Genomic DNA, 12,899 nt, shown 5'->3' with positions numbered 1-12,899 from the left:
CCTCCAATGAGTTGGGTTGGGGGCTCAGCCATCCAGAGAGTCAGAGCACTGGTCAGAAAGAGAACCTGGAATATTGTCAGGTGGCACATCTCGTCGTTCGTCTCAGAGCTCCTTCTCCCCGGCCTGGCCGAGCCATCGGTCCAGCGGCTCAAAGAGCCTATGTGGTTGAAATCTCATTGGAGCCTCCAGAAATGTTGCAGAAAAGTTGCAAAAATCAGACCGACAAGAAACCAAGCAGCACTTGGAGAGTTGGAGAACTCGGGTTTATTACGCTGGCAGTCCAGGAGGAGCTAGCACTCTGAAGATCTGGGCTGGGAGCTCATTTGCAACATTCCTTATATAGAACATATTTAGCATGGGCTGATTGATTAATTCGGCCTCAGATGGTTACAAAGCATGAGAGTTGCTATGGGTTGCAGGCAGTTACAATGAGTTACAAAGTATGAGAGTTGCTAGGGGATACAGGCAGTTACATTTGTTGCTTAGAAGAAGCAAAAGAGAAGATGAGTCTTTAGTTAATTTTAAGTACAGCCTATGCAGCAAGCATATCTACAGAAGCAGAACAAAGCTGATTAGCCTTTTGAGTGAAAATTCCTCTTCAATTCACTTCTGGGTATTTACTGGAAGAAGTCCAAAATACCAATTTGGAAAGATATATGCACTTCTATGTTTATTGCATAATTATTTATAATAGCTAAGATATGGTAGCAAGCTAAGAGTCCATCATTAGATGAATGGGTAAATATGTACATATATACAATGGAATATTATGATGGAATATTACTCAATCATTAAAAGAATGGAATCTTACTGTTTGCCACAACATAGATGGACTTAGAGGGTATTATGCTCGGTGAAAAGACAAATATGATATGATCTCACTTATACGTGGAATATAAAAAAAAAATAAAACTCATACATAAGAAAACAAATTGGTGGTTGCCAAATGGGAGGGGGACTGGGAAGATGTGTGAAAAAATTGAAAGGGATTAAGGAGTACAAATTGGCAGTTATTAAAAATAATCATGGGGATGTAAAGTACAGCATGGGGAATATAGTCAGTAACATTATAATAAATATATATGATGTCAGATGGGTACCAGACTTATTGCATGATCACTTTATAAGGTATATAAATATCTAGTCACTATGTTGTACATCTGAAGTTAATATAATATTGTATGTCAATGATAACTGAAAAATAAATTGAAAAAATAAATTTTTAATAATTCTCATTTAAAAGGGGTTGTTTCTGAGTACAAATATATAGTTCAGTTGTACGTTTAACTAAGATTTATACTTCAAACAGGAAAGTCTGCTCTCTAACACCAAAGTTTTGTCACCTAGTTTTATTTTATTTTATTTATTATTATTATTTATGCCTACAGCACGTGGTCTTCCTAGATGGTTTCCCATCCAAGTACTAACCAGGCCTGACCTAGCTTAGCTTCTGAGATCAGATATCGGGCTTGTTCCAAGATCAGACAGAGGGCTTGTACGAGTGGCATGACCATAGACCATGGACCGTGGCTCCACTGGGACGCGAACCCAGGACCTTCTGCGTGTAAAGCAGACGTGCTAACTGCTACACAATGGAACCACATCCACCTAGTTTTATTTTTTAAGGAGGAACAAAGAACTGAATTCCTAGAAATGTCATTGAGACTTATGAAGAAGCCAAATGGTTTCTATTATGTTGCAACAGAATCCAAGTGAAATTAACACAATTATCTGGTTGCTTGGGCCAAGCCTCATCTTTCACCTGGTTTGCCAGGGTTATTGGAATGTTACTCTTTTCACAAAAAAAAAAAAGAAGAAGAAGGAGGAGGAGGAGGAGGAGGAGGAGGAGGAGGAGGAAGAAGAAGAAGAAGAAGAAGAAGAAGAAGAAGAAGAAGAAGAAGAAGAAGAAGAAGAAGAAGAAGAAGAAGAAGAAGAAAGAAGCAGCAGCAGCAGCAGCAGCAAAAAGAAGAAGAAGATGATGATAGTTGTCTAATATGTCCCCTTTACTTGAGCCAGCAGTTAGGAACCAACAGTTACGCTGTAGGATATCTTGTAAAGTGAAAGTGGCTTTAGAGTCCAAGAGGAAGCCAAAACTGATTTCAATTTCAGGTTTCCTCAGGAAAAAACTCGCCTTTTCCTTTAGGTATCTACCTTTTTTCCCTTCTCTAAATGAGTATTCGCAGTTTTAACCCTAGTTTATCTTTATTACTTTATTTTCTTAGTTAAAAGATGTTCTTAGGAGCTTTAAAAATAACATCTTCCTACATAAGCTTCTACTTAATAGGTTTCGTGGTAGGTCACCTTCAGCATTTCTAATTCTGAGACCCGAGCACATTTCTAACAAATCAAACCAGGTGTTTTTAGTTCATTTTAAGAGATAATTCAGATTTGGATGTCCTCGCATAAATTACAAATTAATTGACTGAATGTTCCGTGTTCTGTACATTATTTCTTCCATTTTGACCATAGTGTAGGCTAGCTTGCACTGAAGGATTTGGCGCAATGAGAAAATATGGGAACATTTATACTGGCTGTTATGGGCTATTTATTCTACCTAGAATTTTCATACCATGTATTTTGCTCTCAATTTTTGTTGAGAATTTTGCCCCACAACTATTGTACAATCAATATAAGATGGACAGCTAATGAGACTTTTATTTTATTTATTTATTTTTTTTCAATTATAGTTGGCATACTATATTATATTAGTTTCAGGTCTATAACATAGTGACTAGATATTTACATAACTTATAAAGTGATCACTCAATAAGTCTAGTACCCATCTGACACCATACATAGTTATTATAATGTTACTGACTATATTCCTTATGCTGTACTTTACATCCCCAAGACTGTTTTGTAACTGCTAATTTGGACTTCTTAACCTCTTCCTCTCTTTTATCCAGCCCCCAACTCCCATTCCATCTGGCAACCCTCAAAATGTTCTCTGTATCTATGAGTTTCTTTCTGTTTTGTTTATTTTGTTCCTTAGATTCCACATGTAAATAAAATCATGGCATTTCTCTTTCTCTGTCTGACTTCTTCCACTCAGCACAATACCCTCTACGTCCATCCATGTTGTTGCAAATGGCAAGATTTTATTTATTTATGTATTTATTTATGTATTTATTCATTCATTCATTCATTTATTGTGGCTGAGTAATATTCCGCTGTATATATGTACCACCTCTTCTTTATCCATTTATCCATTGATGGACACACAGATTACCTCCATATCTTGGCTATTATATATAATGTTGCAATCAACATATATTCACATGTCTCTTCAAAGTAGTATTTTTGCTTTTTTCAGATAAATGCTCAAAGTGTGATTATTGGGCCCTTTTTTGTCTCTTGTTATAGCCTTTGTTTTAATCTGTATTGTCTGGTATAGGTATTGCCACCCAGATTTTTTTGTTTGTTTCCATTTTCATGAAATATATTTTTTTTTCATTCTTTTACTTTCAGTCTGTATGTTTCTTTTGATCTGAAGTGAGTCTCCTGTAGGCAGCATATGTAAAGGTTTTGTTTTATTATCCATTCAGCCACCTTATCTTTTGACTGGAGCATTTAATCTTTTTTCATTTGAGTTAATTGTGGATATGTAATTATTGCAATTTTATTATTCATATTATATGCACATATGTATATATTTCTTCTTAAAGGACTTACTCCAACATTTCCTGTAATGCTGGCTTGATGGTGATGAACTCCTATGGCTTTTCTTCTCTGGAAGCTCTTCATCTCTCTTTCTATTCTAAATAATAGCTTTTCTGGGTAGAGCAATCTTGGTTGTAGGTACTTGCTTGTCATCGCTTTGGATATTTTGTGCCAATCCCTTCTGACCTACAAATTTCTGTGGAGAAATCATCTGACAGTCTTATGGGAGCTCACTTATAGTGAACTAACTGCAACTAATTGCTTTCCTCTTGCTGCTTTTAAGATACTCTCTTTGTCTTTAACCTTTGGCATTTTAATGATGTATCTTGATATGGGCCTCCTTGGATTCATCTTGTTTGGGACTCTATGAGCTTCCCAGGGTTATAAGTCTATTTCCTTTACCAGGTTCAGGAAATTTTCTGTCACTATTTTTTTCAAATAGATTTTCAATTTCTTGTTCTCGCTCTTCTTCTTGTATGTCTATGATGTAAATGTTGGTGTGCTTGATGTTGGCCCAGAGGCCCCTTAAACTATCTTCATTTTTTTTTTGTATTCTTTTATCGTATTGCTGTTTTGATTGGCTGTTTTCAGCACCTTATCTTCTAAATTGTTGATTCAACCCTTAGCATTATCTGATCTGTGGATTTCCTCTAATGTACTCTTTATCTCAGATATTGCATTCTTCATTTCTGACTGGTTCTTTTTTATGTTTCTATCTCCATTTTTATGTTTTCTATCTTTTTGTTAAAGTTCTCACTGTGGTTATCTACTCTTCACCTAAGTTTATTGAACATCTTTATAACCAGTGTTTTAAACTCTGCATCTGTTAGATTGCTTGTCTCCACTTCGTTTAGCTCTTTTTCTGGAGCTCTGTTCTGTTCTTTCATGTGGGACATGCTTCTTTGTCTCTCCATTTTGGCTGCTTCCCTGTGCTTGTTTCTATGTATTAGGTAGGGCTCCCAAGTCTACTGGTCCTAGTAGAGTGGCTTTATGTAATAGGTGTCCCGTGGGGTCCAGTGGCCCTGGTCTCCTGAGCTGGGTGCCTAAGCTGTGCCCTTTGTGCACCCAGGGGTTGCGTATGCCTTCCTGATGTAGTTGAGGCTTTGTTGCTCTTTCCACATCAGTGGGAGAGATAGACCCCATGGGTTGATTGGTTGTGAGGATTGGCCAGAAAGGGGCTGACCCTATGGAGCAATAATCACTTTAGCAGGATTCTGGTGTCTACCTAGTCTGCCATTTGGGTGTGTCCTCCTCAGATGCCATCCTGGGTGGTGCTCTGGTTGAAGCCGCCCACTATGCATGTTGGCCCAAGGGCTTTCTGGGAGGGGCCCAGCCATAGGCCAAGTTCAGCAGCAGCCTGTGCACTGTCCAAGGCTTCCTGGCAAGAGTCACCAGGCAATCCACAGATGGCCACCGTCTGTGCTGAGCTTAGTGGTGCCTTGAGAGGCCAAGCTAGAATTAAAGCTGGTTTCCACTAGTGCCAGGCTTGGGACTGCTCATCAAGAGGTATGGGTCACACCGAAGCCAGTTCATGTTTGTTTGGGTTATGTGAACCTATGAGAGATTTTAGGAAAGTTCAAACCTTGAGCCATGACAGGCCATTTGTATGGAAACAAACCACTGGAGGTGGCTTGCGGGGGGCACAATTTGGGAGGGACAGGATCTCGGAATCACTTGGGTGGGGTGACTTGTGTTAGCCACGTTGATAGAGCTCAGCTCAGATATGGCAGCCACCTGCATAGCTCATGGGATGGACGAGGCACAACAAAGGAATAATAGATACCGCCAGCACGTCCGCCTGGTAGAAAGCTGCCCCTCCAGCCTTCACCCTGAAGCCAGACAATTCAGTTTCTTCTCGTATGTCCCTGGCACTCTTCGAGCAGCTGCCCCAGCACTGGAGCTCAGAGCAAGTGAGTTCATTACTGAGCAAGTCTGCATGCAGGCCCTTTAAGAGGAACGTCTGTGACTTCAGCTGTCCTCTGTCTCACTCAGCGAAAATTTCTTCTAGTTTTCACAGCCAGAAATTGTGGAGAATTCTCTTCCTGGAATGGAGAGTCTTGTGTGGGACTGGGACCCCTTGCTCTTCAGGGAGGACCTCTACAGCAGAGATATTTCTCCCAACTTTTAACTACCACATGTAGGTGTGGGACTAGCCCGTTTTGCATCTCCATGCCTCATTCCAGTCTCGTGGTGGCCTCTTCTATATGTCTTCATTTGTAGGACTTCTTTTCAGCCAGAATCAGGTGACTCTCAGTGATGGTTGTGCTGTTGTAATTTTGATGTGGTCATGAAAGCAGGCAAACATAGCATCTACCTACTAAGCCATCTTGACCTGAAGTCCTAATGAGATTTTTACATTGTAAATAACTTGAAGATTTTTTCACTTGATTTAAAAAAAAATTGGGCTGGGAACATGTTATTTAGTACTAGTACTTGAAATAAATGCTACTTATCAGGGGTTTATAAGTAGTGGAAGAACAAATTTAGTGATAAGGAAATTAACACATAGACACAAAAATTGCTACAGTTCTTATGAAGAGACACTTGTTAATTATAATATCTAACTTCACAATCTTGTTAGCACACTAAAAATTCATATATTGCTTTTCCTCCTGAAAGCTAAAATTCCTTTTCAAAAGATCATAGTTTTAATACAAATGTTCTCCTGTTGTATAGTATTATATCAGTTTTAGATATGATAACTCTTTATGTAAGTTGTGTTTTATATATTGTATATATTATTTTCCATTATTACCCCAATCCAATTTATGAGAGTGTTGCATTGTAAATTTCAATTGGAAAGAAATTGATGAAAACATTTTATGTCTAGGAAGGATTTGAAGTCTGCACTCCCTGTGGGACTAGACCATATCTATTTAGGTAGAAGGCGGCAGTAGAATCTTATATCTCGTGCCATGATTTGCAACATTTTTCCTCGACTCACTCACTTTCACAGTTTTTCACTCTCTCACTCTCTTGCTCTCTTATTTTCCTCTTATTATCAGTCTCTCTTCTCACAAACACACACATACACATATAGGGCATTGTAGAATATATAATTTAATTAAAGTTTGTTTTTAGACTTTTTTCAATATCTATTGAGGTAAGTGGAAACATCATATGGGAAAACAACTAGAAAAAAATATATATATTTTTATTTCGAGCTCTGCCATGGACTTTCTGTGCTGTTGAATGAGACATTTGAATTCTGTTTCTGACTTTAGCAGTAAAATGAAGGTTATTATCCTATTGTGCTTCTAATTTACTTGCCTAAGGATGCTTCTAGGATTCACTGAATTACTACAATATAGTCTATAGTTTATTGGATTAAAAAATTCTAAAGGGAGTGATGTGAGAACACCACGGAGCCCGAGAGGAATCTGAGCAAATGATACCAAAACCGTCGCTAACACTGGCGGGGATTGAGACTGAGGGTAGCTAGCGTGATTGAATATCTATAAAGGAAAAACAAGGCATTATTAAGACTTTATATAAAGCAGAGATCCAAGAGGCTTAGATGCTACCAACTGGAAACCAAAAGAAAAACGCCTTTTTTGCAACAGGCTAAAGACTGACCTTTATATAATAAATCTTCTTTCTGGAAAAAATAAAATAAAATAAAAGCAGAATACGCTTCCATTAATGCCCAGGTGGAGAAATAGTCCATTAAACACCATGAACAACCGAGGTGAAAAGACAGCTCAGAAAGAAAGAGAAAAATCTCCAGAAAATAAGCTTACAGGCATAGAAATATGTGACTAAAAGGACAGAGAATTCAGGATGGTACTTCTGAAAAATCTCAATGAGATCCAAAACAACTAATATCAACAATTTCAAGAACTGAAAAAACAACTGGGTGAGCAGAATGAGTTCGTTAGCAAGGAGATTGAAACCCTCAATAAGAAGCAAATAGATCTTATGGAGGTGAAGAACACACTGTAAGAGTTGAAAAATGAAATACCAACATTGGGAAATAGAGTTGATCAAATGGAAGAAAGGATCAGTGATATCGAGGACAGAAATCCAGAAATAAATTAGAAGGAAGAAGAGAGAAACAGAAGAAAAAAATAATAATTAAAGTGAACACAAGAACTAGCTGATAACATTAGGAAAAGAAACATAAGAATAATGGATATTCTCAAAGGCGAGGAAAAGGAACAGGAATTAGAAAGCATTTTCAGACAAATAGTTGATGAGAATTTCCCAAATCTAAGGAATGAACTGGAGCTTGGTATTCAAGAAGTCAACAGAACACCCACTTATATAAACCCAAAAAGGCCTTCACCAAGATACATTGTATTAAATTTATCAAAAATCAATGACAAAGACAGAATAATCAGGGCAGCCAGGAAAAACAAGACAGTAACCTATAAAGGAAAACCCATTATATTATCGTAGGACATCTCAGCACAAACCATACAAGCCAGAAAGGATTGGAATCAAATATCAAAACTATTAAATGAAAGGAACTACCAGTCAAGAATAATGTATCCAGAAAAGCTCTCCTTTCGATATGAAGGAGAAATAAAGAAACTTTCCAGACATACAAAAATTGAGGGAAGTCTCCACTACAAGGCCTGCACTACAGGAAATATTGAAAGGGGTCAGCTCACATAAAACAAAATGAAAAAATATATATATAACTATGAACAAGGCAACTAGCAGGAAGATAGAAGCAGAAGAGTGCAATTCTTCCTAAGAACAAGGTATTATAAGCCTAAACGATAAGAAGAGATTTGCTATAGCAAGATAGTAATGAACATTTAGCATACATGGGAACTAATTGAGACAACAATGATTGAAAAGGGGAGGATTCAAAGATTCAAATTCTCAAAAGGGAATGGAGATAAGGCACACACAGAAGAAAATGGACTACTATATGTGCGTGTGTATGAGATTAAATATATATATATGGTAACCACAATGGTAACCACACACCAAAGATTCAGAACTGAAGTATATAACATAAAACAAGAAGAACCAGAAGGAAAACTCACAAAAGCAAGCCAAAATAAAGAAAAAAAGAAACACAAGGACAAGGAAGCAATGGAAATACCGAATACCAGAAAGCAAAACATAAAGTGGATATAAGAAGACCTCGTATTTCAATAATCACCCTAAATGTAAATGGACTGAACTCTTCGATAAAAAGGCACAAATTTGCACATTGTTACAAAAAACAAAACGCAACCATATGCTGCCTCCAGGAGACACATCTCAGTTCCAGAGGCAAATATAGACTCAAAGTAAAAGGGTGGAAAATGATATTTCAAGCAAATGTCATTCAGAGAAAAGCAGGAGTACAGGTACTAATATCATATAAAATAGATTTCAAAATTAAAAAGGTAAAGGAAGATACTGAGGAACACCTTATAATGATAAAGAAAATCATGCACCAAGAAGACATAACTTATTAATATTTATGCTCCATATCAAAGACCCCTGATATATGTAAAGCAATTACTAACAGAACTATTAGGAGAAACAGACGAAAGCATTATCATAGTAGGAGACCTAAATACCCCACTATCGAATAACGACAGTTCATCCAAACAAAAAATCAATAAGAAATAACACTCATCCTTAAATGACAAATTAGACCTACTGGACATTATTGACATTTACAGAGTCTTTCATCCCAAAGCAGCTGCTTATACATTCTTATCTAGTGCGCATGGAACATTATCAAGGATTGACCACATACTGGGACACAGGGATAACTCAACAAATATAAGAGAGTTGAAATCATATCAACGAAACTCTCTGATCATAATGCTGTGAAGCTGGATATCAACTGTAAAAAGAAAGCGAGAAGAACCACATATACTTGGAGTTTAAACAACATGCTACTGAAGAACTGCTGGGTCAGAGAAGAAATAAAATAGAGATCAAGAGATACATAGAAATGAATAATGATGATAGTATAACAAATCAAAACTTTTGGGACACAGCAAAAATGATCATAAGAGGAAAGCTCAGAGAATTACAGGACTATCTCCAAAAACAAAAACGAGCCCAAATAAACAACCTAACGCTTCATCTTTAAAAAAATAAATAATTAATTAATTTTAAAAAATAAAAATAAAAATAAAAGGGAGAACAAATGAAGCCTAAATTCAGCAGAAGGAAAATAATAATCAAAATGACAGCAGAATTAAATGAAATTGAAAGCAAACAAATAAACAAACAAACAAAAAATAGAAAAAAATAAATGTAACAAAGAGCTGGTTCTTTCAGAAGGTTAATAAAATTGACTAAGCCCTCCCTAGAGTCACTAAAGAGAAAAAGAGAAAGGACGCAAATAAAGAAAATCAGGGATGAAAGAGGGGAAATTATGACTGACAGCACAGAAATACAAAGGATCATACAAGAATACTATGAAAAAGTATATAACACCAAACTTATTAACCTAGAAGAAATGGAACAGTAATTATAAAAATACAACCTTCGCAGACTAAATCAAGAAAAACTGGAACATCTAAATAGACCAATCCGCAGTATGGAAATTGTAACAATCATCAAAAACCTACCAAAAAGTAAAAGTCCAGGACTTTTACCAGTGTATTCTACCAAATACCAGTGTATTCTACCAAACATAGAAAGATAATTTAATATTTATTCTCTTCAACCTCTTCCAAAAATCGAGGAGGAGGCAATACATCCTAACTCGTTTTATGAGGCCAATATTACCCTGATACGAAAACCTGGTAAAGATAACTCAAAAAAAGGAAAACTACAGACCAATATCTCTCATGAACACAGATGCAAAAATCCTAAATAAGATACTAGCAAACCGAATACAGCAACATATTAAAGAAATTATACACCATGATCAAGTGGGCTTCATCTCAGGGGCACAGATATTGTTCGATGTACTCAAATCTGTTGATGTGACACACCACATAAACAAATTAAAATATAAGAATCATATGATTATATCAATAGATGCAAAAAAAAAAAGCCTTTGACAAGAGAAAGCATCCATTTATGATAAAAACACTTTACAAAATCGGTATAGAAGGAAAATATCTTAAAATAATAGAGGCCATATGCGACAAACCCTCAGTCAACATTATACTTAATGGTGAAAAACTAAAATCCTTACCTCTAAGATCAAGAACAAGGCAAGGCTGTCTACTATCACAACTGTTATTCAGTATAACATTGAAAGTCATAGCGAGTGCAATCAGGCAAGAGAAAGATACAAAATGCATCGAAATAAGACATGAAGACATCAAAATGTCATTCTTTGCAGATGACATGATGCTGTACTTAGAAAACCCTAAAGACTCCACAAAAACTCTACTAATACAGTAACGTTTCTGGATACAAAATCAATGTTCAAAAATCCATAGTGTTCCAATACTCTAATAATAAAGTGTCAGAAAATAAGTGGAAAAAAATAATTCCTTTTGCAATTGCAGCAAAAATAATAAAATACTTAGGAATAAATCTAAGGAAACATGTGAAGGACCTATATAGTGAAAATTGTAAGACCCTATTAAAAGAAATTGAAGAAGTCACAAAGAAATGGAAAGATATTCCGTGTTCTTGGGTTGGAAGAATCAACATAGTTAAAATGATAATATTTCCTAAAGAATTATACAGATTTAATGCAATCTCCATCAAAATCCCATTGGCAGTTTTTAAGGAAATAGAACAAAAAATCATCAAAATTGTATGGAAGCACAAAAGACCCCGAATTGCCAAAGCCATCCTGAGAAAAAAGAATGAGGCTGGAGGCATCATTCTACCTGACTTCAAACTATACTACAAAGCGACAATAATCAAAAAGACATGGTATTGTTAGAAAAACAGACACAAGAACCAGTGGAACAGAATCGAGAGTTCCGAAATAAACCCATGTTTATATGGGCAAATAATTTCCACAAAAAATCCAAAACATACAGTGGAGAAAGGAAATTCTCTTCAATAAATGGTGTTGAAGGATCTGGAAAACCACCTGCAAAAGAATAAAACTAGACTGTAGTTTATCAACGCACACCAAAATTAAATCAAAATGGATTAAGGACCTATATATAAGACCTGAAACAATAAATTGCATAGAAGAAAAGATAGGAATTAAACTCATGGACCTTGAACTTAAAGAGGATTTTACGAATTTGACCTCAAAGGCAAGGGAAGTAAAAGCAAAAATAAATGAATGAGACTACATTAAACTAAAAAGCTTCTGCACAGCAAAAGAAACCATCAATAAGGTACAGAGACAACCATCCAAATGGGAAAATATATTTGCAAGCCATGCCTTTAATAAGGGCCTAATATCCAAAATATACAAAGAACTCATTTAACTCAATAACAACAGAATACAAACAATCCAATCAAAGAAATGGGCAGAAGACCTGAACAGACACTTCTCTCAAGAAGACATACAAATAGAAAACAAACATATGAAAAGATACTCAACATTGCTAGGTATTAGGGAAAGGAAAATCAAAACCACAATGAGATACCAACTCGCCCCTTTTAAAATAGCTGTTATCAACAGGACAAGTAATAACAAGTGTTGGAGATCATGCCAAAGAAAAAGGAACCCTCATACACAGCTGGCAAGCCTGCAAATTTGTACAGCCACTATGGAAAACCATATGGAGGCTCCTCAAAAAATCTAAGAATTGATACCGTATGATCCAGCAATCCCTTTACTGGGTATTTACCCCAAAGACTTGAAAATATATATCTGAAAATATATTTGCCCACCGATTTTTATAGCAACATTATTCACAGTGGCCAGGACATGAAGCAACCGAAATATCCTACAATAGATAATTGGCTAAGGAAGCTATGGTACATATATACAATGGAATACGACTCAGCCATAAGAAGGGATGAAATACTGCCATTTGCAAAAACATAGGTGGACCTTTAGATAATCATGCTAAGCTAAAATGACCAAAAATGTTGAAAACCACATGATATCACTTATATATGGGATATAAAATTGAAAGCATCAAATGAACAGGAGAAACAGAGACTCATGGACATGGATAATAGACTAGTGGTTACCAGATATTATGGTGTGAGGGAGAAGAAGGTAGGTAGACGTGGTAAAAGGTGTCTAATATTTAGTGACAGAGAGAAATCTAACTATGGATGGTGAACCCACAATGCATTATATATATGCCTTACTGTTGAATTGTACACCTGAAACTTACTAAATTTCATTAACTAATTTTATCATAATAATAAAATAAATAAATAAAAATAAATAAAAACAA

At 36.1% G+C, this 12,899-nt stretch overlaps 1 protein-coding gene across 1 annotated transcript in view; it reads left to right on the top strand.

The window, feature by feature from the left end:
- Nucleotides 1–12,899, top strand: part of HDX (highly divergent homeobox) — a 180,034-nt gene that overhangs the window by 109,876 nt on the left and 57,259 nt on the right. The window lies entirely within an intron of this gene.

This window comes from Pteropus vampyrus, unplaced genomic scaffold, assembly GCF_000151845.1.
Source record: "Pteropus vampyrus isolate Shadow unplaced genomic scaffold, Pvam_2.0 Scaffold63, whole genome shotgun sequence".
In the NCBI taxonomy this organism is placed as follows: domain Eukaryota; kingdom Metazoa; phylum Chordata; class Mammalia; order Chiroptera; family Pteropodidae; genus Pteropus; species Pteropus vampyrus.
This window is presented reverse-complemented; position numbering and strand designations above follow the sequence as displayed.